This window comes from Canis lupus, chromosome 23 (genome assembly GCF_011100685.1).
Source record: "Canis lupus familiaris isolate Mischka breed German Shepherd chromosome 23, alternate assembly UU_Cfam_GSD_1.0, whole genome shotgun sequence".
Classification (NCBI taxonomy): Eukaryota; Metazoa; Chordata; class Mammalia; order Carnivora; family Canidae; genus Canis; species Canis lupus.
The window spans coordinates 10669321-10688012 of NC_049244.1; the positions used below are offsets into that span (position 1 = coordinate 10669321).

The 18692-nt window shown below is 45.9% G+C and overlaps 1 long non-coding RNA gene across 3 annotated transcripts in view; it reads right to left on the reverse strand.

Moving 5' to 3' along the window:
* LOC111091974 overlaps positions 1 to 18692 on the reverse strand; it is an 81278-nt gene that overhangs the window by 13481 nt on the left and 49105 nt on the right. For 2 of the 3 annotated variants that reach the window (XR_005376692.1, XR_005376691.1), the window contains 2 exons: positions 8881 to 9113; positions 8442 to 8571 (listed from right to left, as the gene is read on the reverse strand). This is a non-coding gene — a long non-coding RNA (uncharacterized LOC111091974). The remainder of the gene's footprint in view (positions 1 to 8441; positions 8572 to 8880; positions 9114 to 18692) is intronic. The other variant, XR_005376693.1, reaches the window with a different exon arrangement.

The following is an 18692-nucleotide window of genomic DNA, read 5'->3' on the forward strand; positions in this document are numbered from 1 at the left end:
CACAATGGGAGCCACAGAATCTCACAGAGACCATACACATCAGGGTCAGATTATCTATTCCCCTGACTCTGGGCAAAGCAACACTTTAAATCCCCCATAAAAACAGTTGGCAGCAGTCACCTGAATCTTCTCCAGAGAAAAATAGTCTCCAACCTTCTAGGACTATGCTAATTTGCAAGGCAAAGCAGTGTCCCACAGCTTGGCCATCTGAAAGTGCCACTAATGTAACCGCTCCTACACCATTGCAACTTCACCAATCACATTGCCCCCCTCCTTGTCCCTCAAAGCAAAAAACGGCTGCACATCAGAAGTACTAAAGGCACAGTTCTATGCTTCATTCAACTAATCATCACAATTTTATGTCGTAGATACTGTTAGCATCCCTATTTTATAGATGACAAAACTGAGGCAGAACAAAGCTAAGTAACCTGTCCAAGGTCACACGGTAAGTGGCAGGATCAGGGCTTGAGCTTCTTTGGTCTAATTCTGGACCTACCTACCTCCACAGTGTCTTCTGCTTTCCTCTACATGACTTTGACCCTCAACAAAAGAAGCACTGCATTAACCACAGAGAAGCTTCCAAAATTCAATTGGCCTCCTAAAATATTTCTGAGTTGCTAGGAATTCACTTAAACACAACTGTAAACTTGCACTGATGACCTGCCTCAGGGGAGGCTGAAAAGCATCCCAGCAAAAGGCCAAACAGGCAAACGTTTCTTTAAAAGTGAGCCTCAAATCCACCCCCACCCCTGTGCTCTGGGAAAAAAGTGATGAGTCTCAAAGTAAAAGTTTAATGGTAAACCTTAATCTTCATCTTTATTATGTACATATATACATATTTTATTTATTTATATATAAAATATTTTTATACAGCCCCAGTGGCTCAGTGGTTTAGCGCCGCCTTCAGCCCAGGGTGTGATCCTGGAGACCCGGATCGAGTCCCACGTCGGGCTCCCTGCGTGGAGTCTGCTTCTCCCTCTGCCTGTGTCTCTGCCTCTCTCTCTGGTCTCTCATGAATAAATAAATAAAATATTTTTTAAAAATAAATAAAAAATAAAATATTTATAGATAAATAGAAAATAAAGTCTTAAAAACAAAAAGAAGAAGGTTGACAAAAGTCCTGTGATACCCCTGGGCCTCGGTAACCCTGCCGTGGGGCCCCGTGACAAGACAGAACACAGAGAAGAAAGAACACCCTACCTTCAGAAGAGGGGAGCATGGATGGTGTGGATGGGGGCAGGAGAGCTGGTAGGAGGCAGGGAGGCCAACTTCAGCCTGAGGCTGGCAGCCGCAGACCTCAGAGTTAGACCCAGGAGGAGCCTCCCCCTCAGGGCCTCCCTGAGATATCGCCGCTGGGATAGGGTCCTTCGGTTCAGTAGTTGGGAGGAGAAAATGAAATTATGGGAGCACAACATGACCTCCCGATCACTGTAACTTCATTTATCCCCACAGGCTGGCAAGGAAGAAAGAATACCCAGTTCTAGTCCTAAAAAGCAAAGCTAATTACAAAACTTCCTCTTCAAAGCCCTCTGCTTTTTCCCAATAACCTACAGGAGAGCTTGGCCTCCTTCCGTTGGCACACGAGACCCTTCGTGATCCCATTCCCACCTCCCTCTGCAGCATCGGCTCCCAGGATTGCAACACCCCCAGAACCACAGTGCTCCCCTTCTCCCACAGATAGACCATGGCTCGCTGATCTCTGCACCCGTCCTTCTGCGCCCTCTCCAGAAAGCCCAGCTTTCCTTGCCCTATGCCTACTACTTATTTTATAAGACCAGCCAAGCTGCTGCAACTCCACAACCCGCCTCTCCTTATCCTGCCTTCTGCCTCCTGCCCCCCAGTTGGTCAGCCTTACTTGTGGGTGCCAGACACACAGGGTTCAGCTTCATTTAAACCTCACCACATGGTGTTATAATTGTTGGTCACGCGTACCTCTCTCCCTCGCTCTGTCACGAGCCACCAGAAGACAGCCATGCCCCTCTCACCACTATCTCTCCAACCCACTCCTATCTACTTCCTTGAGGTTCCTGAGTCAAACCCTGCTAACACATGGCCAGGATTAAGTCAGTAGGTGAGGTGATCCAGAGAAGTCTTTTGGAAATCTAGGTAGCAATGGATGTTTGTTGGAAGGGCTGAGATGTTTGTAGTGTGCTAAGTGATTCAAGGACAGGTAACCAGGGAAATTGATCTATGTGACGGTGCTGGGGTGCAGCCCATACTCTGTGACTATTGGCTGAAGTCAGGCTCTCTATTGGCCCTGATGTCTTGTGTCCCTGCATACAAGACTGGGTTTGCACATGTAATGCCTTCCCAACAAGACTGTAACTGTCAGAATTTCCCTAAATTGTTCATGGGAAAGCCCTTTTTAATGTAAAGATCAGTTTTTCATTCAAGAGACTGGGAGAATTGGAACATATGAACTGGCCAGTTGTCTCCTCTTGCCATGCTCCGATGCTTGCCTGGGTCAATGCCACCCTTCTGCTGTCCCTCCCTGCCTGGTTCCCAAAGCACCTCTTCCCTGCTGCTCCTCCCTGTCTGCTGCCAGGATCATTTACTAGGCCGGTTTGTTCAAGCTCCCTGGCCACATGATAAAGGACAGTGTGCACAGCACTAGCAGTTTCTATGATGCAGGTCACTTTACTGAGTCATCTGTCACTGTGTCATCAAACATACCACTTTCTGAGCACTTGCTCTCAAAAATGTCTCTGGCTATTCAGATTTCTAAAAGATTCCTCTTATGGATTGATTTTAGGGTAGAGACAAGATTATCCAGCCTCCTGGCTGAAGAATCCTCTTGGTATTTTTAACAGGTTTGACAAAGAAGTCTCAAAAATAGAGATAGGAATTGGCTTTTCCAACCTACCCCAGAAGATTTGCCATTCTGAAATGAATTCATCCCTGGCAATCAGCCAGGAACCCCTTGGCTAGCATTCATCAGAAAGCCTGCCTTCTTGGCTCTTAGGGAATGCAGTAGGATTGCCTGAGAATGAGGGCTGGGGGTCCCTCCTGTGGGAAGACTGAGCTCAGGTCTACACTATCAGGCACCAGGAAACTCCAGTGTGACTACTCAGACTCAAGCACAGAGCAAGGTATGCCTTGCTTGCTGAACAAGTTCCACTTAGGAGAGAGAAAAGTTGGGGCAGATGTGGAACTTACCCCCTTCCCTGGTCTGGCTGCAGGATGTTACTCACCTAGTGAACCAGCTGCACACAGTTCACAGGTGGACTTGGTCCAGGGCATCAGAGCACTCCTGGGGCTGTGGGCCTTTGGCCATGGTCTTCAGAGGCACTGATACTGACCCCAGACTATACTATCTTCCCAGGGTTCCTGTATCCACCTAGGCAGACACCTGGGGTTTGAATAGACCCTCTAAGAGCTAGTCTGGTCCCTGGAGTAGAACACAGAGCCTGAGGAGACTTCCCTACCATTACCCTCAGCCATGTCCAGTTCTAGGCCTGATTCTTTTCTAATTTCTAGAGGGTCAATGGCTCCTCCATAGAATTCCTTGGAATAAAGCCTGGCTATAATCTAGTACCTTAGTGTAGGAGGAGAGTTAGCTCAACAAAAGTTAGTTACAACAAAAGTTGTACCCTATGACCCAGCAAACCGAGCTGCTTCTAGGAGTGCTCCAGAGCCATCTGACTAACCGAACTATGACTGGGGAAAGTGGGGTGCCTGGCAGGAGGTATCAGCCAGGGGCAATAAGAAGCTACCACATAAGGCAATAAATACTAAGACAGCCAGGGCATGAAGAAAGCAAGATAGCCCCAGTATGTGGCTGGGCCCTGCTAAGTGAGCTTAGAGTCAGGAGCTGAGTCAGAGCCTGGGGCTTCACTCCTGAGAACAGATAGCTTTATCTGGGCTGGGGAAAGGGGCAGACAAGAGCAAGGGCGATGCTGAGCCCCTCTGTAAGGGTGGGGCATAGGCAGCGTCCCCCAGTTGCAAGAGTGAAAGAGCGACCAGAGCAGGGGCTGGGACAGGGAAAGAGCTGCTTAATTTCCTCTAGCCTGAGGACCAGAATTGGCCTGGAAACCTCCTGCGCCTATAGATACTTGACAAGGAGTATCCACCAAAAAAAAAAAAAAAAAAAAAAGAGAGAGAGAAAGAGGGAGAAAGATTTCACATGGTATCATCCAATGGAAGGAAAAGTCAGCTCATGCATGGGACAGAGAGTGACATTCCTTCCTGCACCCACATAAGTCCTCTGAGGCCAAACCAGCCTCATGAGGTGTTTGAGTTCCCCAGAGAACCTTCTTGGGGAGGGGTCCTCTCATCCTCAGGAAAGACAACACCTCAGAGATTTTCCTGCCCTTCTGGGTTTTTAAAGGGTAAAATGCCTGAGGCTCTCAAGATTGCAGGACAAATACCACCAAAGTGCAAAATTATACAAACTGGATTATAAAGGAGAAAGGCTCTCTTGTTTTTAAGGTCATAGGACTTCTACACCCAAATGAACTCTGTCCCCCAAAAGCATCACTCTGGAAAACCACACACAACTTATGTCTGGCCAATGCCATTGCTGGAGATGTTTTGAGAAACCTCCTGGGGTGACCTTCTGAGACCATTTACAAGGCATTGAAGAGAAGCAGTATCATTGCCATAAAACCACGCCTGTTTTTGTTCAAGAATATTAGTCAAGACCTTTAAATTACCAGGATCAGAAATCTAACTCCAACTAGTTTTCCTTGTTTTTTTTTTCTAGTTTCAAAAGCTTTATAGTTTCACATTATATATTAAGTTTGTGATCCATTTTTGAATTTTTTTATAAGGTGTGAGACTTATGTTAAGGTTTTGTTTTATTTTGTTGCTTATAGTTGCCTAGTTGCTCCAAAACAATTTGTTGTAAAGGCTATCTATCCTCCATGGGATCATTTTTACACCTCTGTCAAAAATCAGTTAGGCATGTTTGTGTAGGTCTATTTCTAGATTCTTCATTCTGTTCCGTTGATCTTTGTGTCTATCCCCCCACCATTCCCAGACAGGCTTTATTAGTATAATTACTCAGTAAGTCTTGAAATTGGATAGACTTGGGGATCCCTGGGTGGCTCAGTGGTTAAGCGCCTTCCTTCGGCCCAGGGCGTGATTCTGGAGTCCCAGGATGGAGTCCCACATCAGGCTCCCTGCCTGGAGCCTGCTTCTCCCTCTGCCTGTGTTTCTGCCTCTCTCTCTCTCTCTCTCTCTCTCTCTCTCTGTCTCTCATGAATAAATAAAATATTAAAAAAAAAAGACATTGGGTAGACTTACTCCTAACACACTATTCTTCTTTTTGAACATTCTTTTAGCTAGTGTAAGTTTATTTGCATTTCCATAAAAATTTTAGAATAATCTTCTGTATCTAAAAAACTAATCATCCTGGGATTTTGATTGGAAATATGTTAAACCCATAGAATTAATTTGTAGAGAACTGATATATTTATTGTGTTGAGTCTTCTAATCCATGAATCTGATATGCCTCTCTACTTACTTAGATTCTCTTTGATTTATTTCATTAGAGTTTTATAGTTTTCAGCATACAAGTCCTGTACAGGTTTTGTTAAATTTACACTTACATATTTCATTTTTTTTACTTAGTGATCATAAATGATATTGTATTTTTAATTTCAAGAGTCACATGGTTACTGCTTGTGTATAAAAATATAGCTGTTTTCTCCATATGCTCATCTTGTATCCTATTACTTAACTCACTGATTAAACTTAGGAGATTTTTTTTCTTTCTTTTTCTGGTAGATTCCTTAGGATTTTCTACATAGACAATCATGTCATCTGCAAATAGGAACAGCTTTATTTCTTCCTTCTCAATATGTATGCCTTTTATTTCCTTTACTTGCTTTATTATGCTGGCTAGAATTCTAATACAGTGTTGTTTTAGAGTGGCAAAGTAGACATCTTTGCCTTCTGATCCTAGGGATAAAGCATTCAGTCTTTCACCAAAAAGTATAAGGTTAGTCGTAGGGGTTTTGTAGATGCTCTTTATCAAATTGAGAAGATTCCCTCTGTTCCTAGTTTTCTCAGAATTTTATTAATCATAAATGAACTTGGAATTTGTCAAGTTCTCTGCATTAATTGATATGATCATGTAATTTTTTCTTTAACCTGTTAATGTGATGGATTACACAGATTGATTTTTGCATATTGAATCATCATTCCATCCTTGGAATAAACTCCATTCCATCTTGGTATATAATTTTAATATACTGCTAAATTCCTTTTGCTAATATTTAGTTATAGATTTTTAAATCTGTATTCATGAATATATAGGTCTATAGTTTTCTTTTTTGTAATGTTTTCATTTGGTATCAGGATAATACCAGCTTCATAGAATGAATTGGGAACTGTTCCCTCCTTTTCTATTTTCTGGAAGAAATTTGTGTTGAATTGATTTAAATGCTTAGTAAAATTCTCCAGTGAAACCATCTGGGCCTGGAGATTTCATTTTGAAGAGCTTTAAAATTAGAAATTCAATTTCCTTAATAGTTAAAGGCTGTTGAAAATTATGTATTTCACGTTGAATAAGATGTGATAGTTTGTGTTTTTCAGCAAGGTGATCCATTTCCTCCAATTGTCAAATTTGTGTGTGAGAGTTGCTTACAGTGTTGCCTTATTATCTTTTTGATGCCTTTAGGGTCTGTAGATGGCTCCTGTTTCTTTCTTAATATTGGTAATTGATATCTCTTCTCTTTGTCCTTTTGTCAGTCTTGCTGGAGGTCTATCAATTTTATTGATTTTTTTTCAAAGGATCATCTCTTTATTCCATTGATTTTCTCTATTGTTTCTATTTTCAATTTCATTTATTTCTGCTCTTATCTTTATGATTTCTTTCCTGCTATTGGCTTTGGGTTTATTTTGCTCTTCCTTTTCAAGATCCTCATACTTGAGAGCTCTATTACTGACTTGAGACTTTCCCACTTTTCTAGTGTATATGTTTAGTGCTACAAATTTCCTGTTAGCACTGCTGTAGCTGTGTCCCACAGTTTTGAAATGTTGAATTTTCATTTTCATTCAGTCTAATATATGATTTTATTTCCCCTGATACTTCTTCTTTAACCTATGGATTATTTAAAAGTGCATTGTTTAGTTTCCAAGTACTTGGAGATTTTTCAGTTATCTTTCTATTATTGATTTCTAATTTGATTTCATTGTGGTTAGAGAATACACTATGTAAGACTTCAATTATTTTCACTTTGTTGGGGTTTTACTGACCCAGAATATAGTCTATCTGGTACATGTTCCACAAGCACTTGAAAAGACTATAGTTTGTTGTTTGGGTGAAGTGTTCCATAAATGTCTATTAGATCCTGTGGTTGGTTGACTTTGTTAGCATCTCTTGATTATCTTTTTTTTTCATTTGGTTGAGATGTCCCTGGTTCTTGGCATTACAAGTGATTTTCTATTGACACCAGGACATATTCATTTTATAAGTCCAATTTTCATTTAAGCTTTCTGCTACAGTTGGATTAGGAGTGAGAGGCCCTCATCACTGACCTGTGGGATGAAAGCACTGGCTCCCTAAATGGCCTTCTCTGACATCACCCCTGGGGGGGTGTTGAGATGCCTTTCTACAGCCTTTGGGAGGCTGGAGGTCTAAGATCCCAGTTGGATCTTTAGTGGCATGGGTAGAAGAGAGGCACATATTTTTCTACGGTGTTTGGCTGGAGTAGAGCAGTCATTGTCTAAAAGTTTTCTGCTTTGTTAATCTGCCTCTTTCCTTGTCCTTTGGCTCAAAAGAACAGGCTTTTTTCAGAGCTTTTAACATCTGTATCTGTTGGTATTTGGAAGCTGCTGGCTTCTTCAGATCCAAGTTTGGTGTATATAAGGCACAAAGAAAACTCAGAAAACTTACAAACATATCATTCCTTTGGTCCTGAAGTTCCTAACTGCTTCTCTCCACCTTTGAGAGTCCTTATGTTTGTTTCACATATAATATCTAGCGTTTTTAGTTGTACTTAGAGGTAGATGAAATAGAACTATGTCCACTCTACCTTCCCAGAAACAGAACTCTAATGGAACACTTTCCATTAATTTCCTTCAATCTTTTTTCTATGCTTTTAAAACTGAAAACTTTCTGTACATACAATTATGCTTTTTAAATTTCAGCTTATACTATAAATATGATTTTAATGGGCACAGAATATTCCATTATATTGATAACATGCAATTTCTGAGTCATTTTCTTCTTGACCATTTGAATTGTTTCCAATATTTTATTGTGTAGTTCCTTTTAATGAACATGAGACTTGTTTCCAAGGGCTTACTAGTGTAAGTATCACTGTAATTAACATTTTTGTGCATACAATATTATTTCCTTATGAGGGGGGTACTTTTTTCAGGATGAAATCCTAGAAATGAGGTTACTGATCTAAAAGAGAAGAATATTGTATATAGTGTATTTTTTTAAAAGCACAGTTTGAATACGTTTATAAGAAACATCTGCAAAGACTTACCTATAGTATTTGGATTCAAAAAGACCCAAAAGTGTTCACTCCCACTTCAATGCAAGGCTGAGAAGATTATCAGCTTTGACTTAAGCAGGTGTAACCATCATGGTCCTCCCTGCAGGACTCCTTAATCAACCTGCAAGTCAAGAATCATTTATCAGTGTTTGTCTTAGGTATATCACTGCCAAGGAATAATCAACAAATCCTTTATTACCTACTGTCATAGTTCTTAGCTTCATTAGGATGTATATTTTAGCAATAAATTGTTTTAGAGCATTTGCATGTGCTATGGTTAAAGTTTTTATAGCTTTTTTGTAACATTAAGGCTAAACATGTACTGTTCAAACCAGTAGACACTTGCCATATGTGTGGCCCCCTAAATTTAAATTAGCTAAAATTAAAAATGCAACAACAACAAAAAATTCAAGTTCTCGTTTGCACTCACCACACTTCAAGTGCTCAGTAGTTCCATATGGCCACTGGCTACTCTGTTGAATGGTGTGGATTGCAGAAATTTTCCATAATCACAGAATGTTCTATTGGACTGTACTGGTTAAGCAATTTCTCTTCACACGCAGCTATCACAGAGGACCTTTGTTTCGTATTATCTTTCCAGAAATAAATTCAGATTTAGAATGAAGTATATCTTCCTACTTACTGAACACACAAAGGAGCACCCTACCAAAAGAAGCCAGAAGTGATAATAATCACAAACAGCAACCAAGGATTTACTATGTGCCAGGCACTCTGCTACACACAGCCACTTCCCCTCAACCCCATATCTCATTTAAACTATTTCAAATGAGAAATTCCAGTAGGGGCAAAAATGCTATCCCATTCATTAAAAGTAATTTGTTGGGAAGAAACGCTTTATGACAGTGCTTAGGATAGAGGGTGAGTCTCCAAGATTATGCCCAAGGAATTCGAGGTGCTGATTGAATCACTCTGTGGTCATTTGTTTCTCTGCGAGGGAGCCAGCAGAGGACAGGAAAGGGTAGGACTAGGAAAGTGTGAGCGTGCAACATGTGTGAAGCTCCTCAGTCTCTTAGAAAAGTGTCCTGTGATGTAAGAAGCCTCACATACAGGCCTGGGGACAGCAGTTCAAGGAGAAAGGAGAGGCATCATGGGCCAGTGTCTCCCAGAAAGTCAGAAAGATGTCAGTAAAATGCTGGAGTTGACCTCTTGCTGGCTGTGAGAGGTTGCTCAAGCCTCAGTATGCTGGCCTACAGTTTGGAGACAGTGCCACTTAACACAGATATGTGCTTGAGGCCTGCATTGAAGAGATACAAGTGTTTTACAATGCTGCCTCCCAGGTCACCCCCAGGCTGCATGTCTTTGTGGCCTAACAGAGATGGGCACCAACAGAGCCATTGAGGTGGCACTTGTACTCTCTGGCCAACTGCTACAGGGCTACACAGCATTGAGGAAGGGCTATCTGTGTTCTTTTGAGAAAGAAAGGGTGGCTTTCCCTAACACCCATTAGGCCTGGAGCTGGTGAGTCACCAGGACTTGCCGGGAGAGGATGAAGTCAGCCCTTTGGGTTCTCTCAGTAACTTACTCCCAGCCACTTACCCCCCACTTCACCCCCTGCACAGAGGAGATGCTTGGTATTGCCAGAAAGCAGCAAGGTACATCCATGCAATTCTGTATGTTGTGGAGTGGGAACCCCAGCACTCCCTGAGATATTGGGCTTTAAATCTGTCACAGTAAATAGTCAGGAATTAATACACCAACTCCCCAACTCTGGCAATATAATTTGCCATCTAAATTGTTATCTTCTGTGGGACGGTACATAAACAAAATGAGCGGCTCACAGGGACCTTTCGGCAGCCCTGTGCTCATGGGTAATGTTCTTCCCTGAGGAGGGGGAGGAAAAGTAGTTGAGGAAGGGAGTTGGCATTTCACAAATTCCTGCTGCGAGCCAAGCAGGGAGCTAGGCACTCAGCACGCACTGCCTCTTTTATCTCTGCGACTGTCCTATGAGAAAGGAATTACCATTCCCACCATGCCAAAGAGGAGTGCGAAGGTCAGAGTCATTCGCTCAAGGTCACAAAGCTGGTGAGTTAAAGAATTGCCTTGAGCCTCGGTGGTGGTGCTGGCCCAAGTTTCACGCTCCACTGAATCAAGTCTTCAAACAGTTCCTGGGAGAAGGAGCCAACACAAGGCAGTGATCAGCTCTGTAGAGAATGCCAGTCCCCAGAGGGATTCCTTTTGTCCTCTCTGTGCACCTCTGCCCCAGGGCTGTGTCCCTCCCCTGCCAACAGCCACCCCAGCCTCTCCCTCAAGAGGATTGTCTAAGGGCTCCCACCGCACTCCGCTCACATGAGCAAAAAGCTGGCAGTACCTGGAAGTTTCTGACCTCCCAGGTGGCCCTTAGCCAATGACTGACTGTTTCAAGGCTATGAACGCCTAGCTTGGTTGCCTCGAGTCAGGACAGCCTCTAAGATGGGACATGCTCCAGAGCATCTGGTGGGCCCTGTGGAAGCTGAGACTCTGCCCGAGCTCATAGCCTTGCTTGGCTTCCACCCTGCCCTGCTCCTCCATCCCTTCATCATTTTCTTTGAAAGCACCTCCCAAGAAATCAGTTTCCCACAGATCCTCAACCCAGGGCTTGCTTCCAAGACAAGAAACCCCCAAGACAGAACATTTCCTCACTGAAGGCAGCCAACTTGTGTCTGGGACACAGCTGACTGAATGACCTTTGGTTCTCTTCTCCACTAATAAATTACTTGAGGCCAATCCCTTTCTCCTTGTCCACCAGAGTGCCTGGCTCATAAGTCTTTGCCCTATTGATGAGCATGGACTGATAAAACGTGTGTGGGATCCCTGGGTGGCTCAACGGTTTAGCGCCTGTGTTCGGCCCAGGGTGTGATCCTGGAGACCCGGGATCGAGTCCCAAGTGGGGCTCCCTGCATGGACCCTGCTTCTCCCTCTGCCTGTGTCTCTGCTTCTCTGTGTGTGTGTGTCTTTCATGAATAAATAAATTAAATCCTTAAAAAATAATAATAAATAAATAAATAAAATAAAACATGTGTGTTCAAACGTACAGTCAAACTTTAAACCCAAATCCCCAAATGCAGATTTTTAACGTCTCACTCAAAAAAGGTATCCACTCTCCCCAGAGAGATCTTAATTTGACTGGTGCTGGTTGGTAGAAACCAGTTATATTTCTTGTGTTCAATAGTTCAACTTCCCCCTTCCCACCTTTATCTAGAAGATTCCTTTTTTGGACCTTCTTTATCTTCATCTCCGGACCTTCCTGCGCCTTGCTCAGAATGAAGAGGCCAGTCCTGCTTTTAACTGCCTGGTAGAGAAAGAATAAGACTCTGCCCAGACATACCCCTGCTATGGCTTCTGTTGCTGCCACATGGGACCACTGTTGAAAACTGGTCCTTTGAATTGGATGCATGCTCCTGCACTGAAGTCAGAGCCACAGTGTCCAGCCATGCAGGCTACAGTCCCACTCCAGGGATGCTATTCCCATTCACTGCCCTATGACACAAGATGTCAGAATTGAGTGTACTGCTTGCACAACTGTGCACAGTGGCTTTGCTTGTGCAAGCCCCTCACTGCCTGTGGTGCCCTCACTTGGGTGTTGGGGTTGCAGTTCTTTAGATTTGCATTCAGTGTCCAGCTGGTTCCATGGGTACAATCAGAGGATCGTCCAGCCCCAGCTCTGCTCTCCACATGGACCCTCACCTCCCCCCACTCCCCAAACCAACACACTCTGGCTCTAGACCCTGCTGGTGAGCCCGGGTCACCAACCTAGACCTCCCTTCCTCCTCAGCAACCTCACCATTGGGACTCTTGATGTCCTCTGGCCAGGATGCCTCGGTCAGGATGACCAGGGAGATATTAATGTCTCTGAACATTGGCAGCTTTAGGGTACACCAGTCATTTCCCCTCTGTTCCTAACTCACTCAGTGCCCACCTTCTTACCTGGCCTCCCAGGTAGGCCTGTTAGGGGCTGAACTGTGTCCTCCTCAAAATCCACATGCTAAAATCCAAAACCCCTGTACCTCAGAATATGACCTTATTTGTAGATGGAGTTTCTCAGGTAAAATGAGGTCATTGAGTGAGCCCTGCCCCAGTAGGACTGGTGTCTTTCTGAGAAGAGCAGAACACTGACTGGTACAGAGGAAAGATCACGGAGAACACGGGGAGAGGTGGCCACCTCCAAGCCAAGGAGAGGGGTCTCAGAGGAAGGCAACTCTACCAACACCTTGATTTCAGCCTTTTGGGCCTCTAGAACTGTGAGGAAATAAATTTCTGTTGCTTAAGCCACCTCGTCTGTGGTATGTTGTTGTGGTGGTCCTAGCAAATGAGGAGAACATCCCTTGTAAACTTCCCCACCATCTTCCCTCCTGTCGGCTCTGCCTCCCAAATGGTAGAAGGAAGAGCCAGCCTTGTTCCCCTAGGACAGCTGAGACCTCCTTATCTTATATTCTCATGATGAAGAGAAACCCTTCTCAGGTTGAAGATGGCTTCCTGCATCCCCCAGCCAGAGAAGGGGCTGGCACATTCTTCCACGACAACTGTTCTATCACCAAAGTCAAAGCTACTCAGCTACCCCCACCAGCAACCCACTCCCCAGCTGAGGTCTAAGAGCTTCTGTTCTTGCCTGGCACTGTGAAGCAAGCGTTGGTCCTCCCGAGGCTGTAGCCTGGTAACACCCTTTACTTCTCTATTTTACCCTTCAGAATTGGAGAGGGCATCTATAGAATGTTATTTTTCGAAAAATTTTAGCTGCCCGGAAGGAAGCCATTGCTCTCACACAAGAAAAGTAACATGAAGATAATCTCCCTCACGTGCAGAGCTACCCTGAATGCCTAAGGGACTTCCCCAGAGAGATCCAAGGCAACACTGGACCCCAGAGATGGGAGTCACTGCTAATTTGATTCCCCGGGTCGCAGAGAAATGGAAGGAGGTGGCACAGGAAGAGGGAGGCTGGTATTTTCTTTCCACTCACAGGACTGCAGTATACTTTACATTTCCCAAAGGCCATAATTATTTCCCGGAGAAGAAATTCAAATGACCCAGATAGTTAATTCAGCAAGATTGGCCCAAAAAGTATTTACCTAAAAGGCAGTTTTGTCGAAAAGAACATCACAACATTGTCAGGGCCTGCTCTCCTTGCCTGAAAAATGCAGGTGCCAGATATAAGGCTGAAGCCTAATATAATTAGAGAGAGCAGGAGGTTTGGGAGTTTGAGAGGCAGAGACAGAAGAGGGCTGGAAAATAGGAGAGAGGGAGGAAGGATGGGAAAGTAAGGTGGAGGGGGAGAGAGAGATTGAGAAAGAAAAAGAGGAGAGGATTCCCATGAGCCACCCAATGCAATGACCAGGGTGGGGCTGTCCATGAACCCCCTGGATCCTAGGAATTACTTCTGCATGGAGAAAGGTAGAAGTAGATGAGTAGCTTATTTTTGGTTACCCCCATCTCCCTTCCATGTTCATCTCTGACTGAATGAACTAGGGCCACCTGGTTCAGGTGGTGAAGAATGGTTCACCATTCTTCTAGGGCCACCTCTCCCTTCTTCCAGGGCACCAGGTTCTCCCCACCCGCATGACTGAGACTCAACTCTACTATTTCCTGCTTCCCCTAATCAAATACTCATCTCCTTAGCACAGGGAGCTTAGCTCTGAGCCTAGAGGGAACTCACTGGTGGAATTAACACACACTGATAGCTACCATGTGCCCAGCACCTTGCCCAAGTCCCTTGACCAGGGAAGGCTAGATGTGAACCAAGTCATCACTGTGCAAACAAGAAAATAGAGCCAATGGTGTTCTACAAGAGCATGACAATGTTAGTTTAAAGTGTCCCATTTGCTATAAAAAAGCAAATATCTATTTAGCAGTTATTATGGGCCAGAGACTGTGCCAAACCTTGTGTTGTAATTTTATTTAATCCACAAAAACAATAAGTATAAATACTATCTCTATTTTGCAGATAAGGAAATTAGGAAGAGAGCCAGGGCTGACTCCAAGATGCCATGCCCTTAATCAGCATATTACTAAGCCTCTCAGCGCAAGAAAATGTTGTAACAGACTCTCAAGGTCCCTCTCTCCACCTTCTTATCCCTGTCCAAAGAACAACCCAGGCAGCTACCAGTAAGTTAGCCTTCAACCCCTGAACTCATGATATGTCTCCAAGACAGCTGGAGTTGAGAGACATGGAACTAAAAGGGCATCCTTACAGAGAGGGACTCCAACATTTGTGTAGCTATGGTATGGGTTTGCAGTGTCAAGCAGGAGGAGCTGTACCCACTTAATAACCATGACCTCTCCCCAAGTCTGACTGATTGAAAGAAGCCCATCTTGAGACTTTGGTTGCTTGCAGGAAACCCACATTGCTCCCCAGTGCAAGGTCAGACCCCAACATGGGACAGTGGAATGTGTTGGGAGGTAAGTCTGTCCTATAGGGCATTCATTCTGTCCTATGTGGCATTCACCACAGTGGCAGTACACCTAAGCCATGCTTTCCGCCATCAGCCTGGCTTGTGAAGAAGCCGATATTTCACTGCCAACCCAGAGGTTCCTCAGCCTGCCTCAGTGGCTCAGCATTCAAGCGAGAAGAGACGCACTGTTTATTGGGCCTCCTCCAATCTCAACAAAAGACATTGTTTCATGCTGAGCAGGAATGGAGAACGGGTGGAGTCTCTTGGAGGCTAAAGGTAGGCTTCAAAGAGTTAGGCCAGTCATAGGCCCTCAGCAAAGCCAATCACACAGTCTGGCCAATGAGGGTTCAAATGACTTGGGGCAAAATGAACAAACATGTCCCTACTGATCCATCATTTCAGGCATTGTGGCTCTATGCATAGGAAAATATGTGTAAGTGTTTATTCAAATAGGAACCTATGGCAGATGGGGAGGATGTAGAGTCTGTTTATGTGACATTTAAAGGAGCCTGCTCCCAAGGACCAACATTTCTGCAAGCCTAAGAACAGAGCTGGGTCTGCCAGCATTATCTTTTGCACACTACATCAGGCTTATCCCTTCTATGGGGGACCCTATGGGTCAGGGACCACACAGGACAGAAGCTTAACTCTCCATATGATCCTGGGCATACCCATCACCCAGCCTCAGCTCCTTCCTCTGCAAAGGGGAAAGAGCAGGACACCTCCCCCCCCCCCCCCAGGTATTTGCAAAGGCTGACATAAAAGCAAACATTTTGTGGATGTTTGCCTGCTTAGTTTGAAGGAATAAAACCGTGTAGGGTAAAAAGACTACTGGGAGTGGGGAGAGAGTCCAGAGTCCGTAAGAGGACCCATCTGAGAGTTAAATGCAGTTAGCGCTGCTTGACAGAGAGCAAGGAGAGCCCACGGGCCAAAAACCAATAGTTCTACAGCCTTCTCCGGGTTCCGACAGCATGCCACCTCACCCGGAGTAAGACCAGCACCTGTGCATTCAGTCTGCGCCTTCCCACACATCCAAGCATGAAAGCATAGCTCAGGGGGTCAACAGGACCCCCCATTTCCCGTGTGTCCGCCTGGCTTCTCAGTCAGAACATAGGCTCCTTGTGTCACACAGGGCGCCTCTGTGTGCCCCGCAGACCTGGGCACAGAGCTGGTCCAGGGCAGACCCTCAATAAATATTTGCGGATCGTCTGCCAGGAGGGAGGCCTGCCTTAGGCCAGCTGCATCCCACATCTTCGGCCACCCCTCGACCTGCGATCGCCTTTCAACCTTGATGCTGCAGATGGAATGCGACTTCTACCCACCGTGGAGAAAATTTTCCATGGCACTCAGAGGGGAGAAAAATGCCAGGTGGGTCTCCAGAAGGCTGCAGGGCCACCCCAGGGGCCCTGTGTAAGCATCATCAAGCAGGCCTTTCTGGTGACAGGGGGAAGGCTCAGGTGAAAGCTGGCTTTCCCCCATGGTGGGGCATCGTCACCTGGGATGTTCGCAGCAGAGCCCACAGGAGAAAGAGCGGATGCCAGGGCAGGAAATCCCAGCAGAGCCCCCACACTCTGCAGTGACGTGAGGCCCTGGCCACGCCCGGCCACCCGGCAGCTCCAGCAGGGAAACAGCTTCCTTTTGTGGTCTGACCCTGGCTGGCCGCCAGGGCTTCAACAAGAGCCTTGTGATGTGCACTTTTGAAATGTGTTGGTGGCGCGGAATGGCATGTCTAACTCGTGTTTAATGCCCGTCAGCGTTTATGTCTCTTTCCCACGCCCACGGATGCAGACTGGCTGCATGTGGGGACTGTGGTGGCCAGCCGTCTCAGTGCCTGGCCGTGTGGCAGGGGCCCTCTCAGGACACGCTTCCTTTTACCCTCAGCCTACCCTCTGCCAGGCCAAGGATGTGGCTCCCTTGAGAAGGGAGAAGAGAAGGCAAGCGGGAGCTATACTTAATATCAGCTGCTGGACATGTGTTAGGTTGTTTTCTGTGAGGTGTCAGGGCCCCCAGTTTGCAGGTGGGGAAACTGAGGCTCAGAGAGGTTAAATCTTTCTTGGAGGATAACACAGCTATAACATGATGGAGCAAAGTCCAAACTCCAGTCCGACTCTTCCAGGATTCAGACTCTTCCCAGACACCTCCACCCGTCTCCTGGGAGGTTCATTCTCCCCAGGATCATTCCTGAAGGACAAGGCAACCGTGGCCACAGCCCACATTCCCACTGCCTACACCCACCTCCTGATGACCACTGGCAACCAGAGTTTGAGAAGCCCAAGGGAGGCCCGGTCAGCTCACTCCAAGCTCATGGTTTGCTTCAAGAACATTCTATTTGATTTGGGTTGTTAATTCTCAAAGTATGTCTGCCAAAGTTCAGAAGTTACTGTGCTTATTGTTTTTCCACGATTTTCTTGTTTTTCTGTTGTTTCTTAATTATGGCAGCTTCTGCCTGGCGGTCCTTGGAGAGACACACTTGGGCTCCAGCAGGTTCCCTGGGTGGTCTCCAGGAAACCCAGACAAGAATCGTGTGCTGCTTTGTACTGTGATGACACAGCCCTCTACATTCCTGCAGCTCACAGGAGCTGGGGAGAAGCTGCTAGAACCACACAGTGCCTGTCTTGGGCTAAGTTCCCCTGGAGAGATTAGAACAGAAAAGCAGGTACATGGTTTATCTAGGAGACCCACAGTGAAAACTCCAGAGCAGCAGCAGGCCATGTGACATGGGGAAGGAGAGGAAGAGAATATAGGGGATGTTCCTGAGCAGGCTACTTCTGGGGGCACCTGAGGCTCTCTAGGAAACAGTAGGACATGGCCCAGAGTCTGTGCTAAAGAAGATGCAGTGTTTATCCACCAGTCGTTGGTTTAGGTCTGTCCCAGACAAGCCAAACCCTGTGACCAAAATCCTCAGGCAGAGAGAGACACACATGCCCGAATCAGAGCCTGATAGTAGGCCTGGAAATGGTGAGTACCAGGGGGATACAGGCGGGTGCTCCTCACAATGGGGCCGTGTCAGGTACCACCACTGTGGGACAGAGCTCTTGGGCTCGTTCCCCTCTCCCTCCTTATGGGCTGTGATTTGGATGATACTACAGCATGGGCTCTAGGTCACTTTGTCTGTCTGCACCTTCTCAGGCATCTCAGGTAGGGAAGAAGGAACTGGGTGTCACTTCCCAGTTTTGGAGAGTTCTGAGGTACTTGGACTTGTCATCCATCAAAGGCAGACCTTCCAGAGAGAAAAGAGGGCAGACCCAGAGATCCCTTAATGCACCAGGCACAGACACTAAGGCCTCGGTGACCACTTGCCAAGCTGGAGGACTGCAGTCAAAGCTTGCAGTAATTGTGGAATTTGCATGCTCTTCCTGGTAGCTGTCTCTTAGAAGCAAAGAGGACCACAAAAAAAGACCAGTCATGGCTCCTCCTGTAGTCAGAGAGAGGAGCTGGGGCATAGGAAGGATGGATCATTTGTAGCCTGGGGGAGGGTGCTGTGCTGCTCCCTTCCTTTTCATTATCCACTAAGAGATCCACTGCTTCCTTTCCTTGCCCTGGCTGATCCCCCTCCTTGCCTTCATCTCTGTACGTGCCTGGCATCTCTCTTCTTCCCGCTGTGGACTTCTGTCCCCGTTTAGCTTCTCTCTCTCTCTCTCTCTCTCTCTCTGAGCCACTGGGTCTCTAAGGTGCTCATCATCTCCTGTCAGACCTCTCTCTTCATTCTCTCTGCACCTCTTCCCCTCTCCTCGGGCTCCCCTGAGCCCCTTCCCCCTCCTCCTAGAGACTTGTGCACCCCTCCGGGCAGGTCTGGAGTTTCAGTGATGGGGCTGCCTAAATCACCAGGGACGGGCACTGGGGGGCACAGGGCATGCAC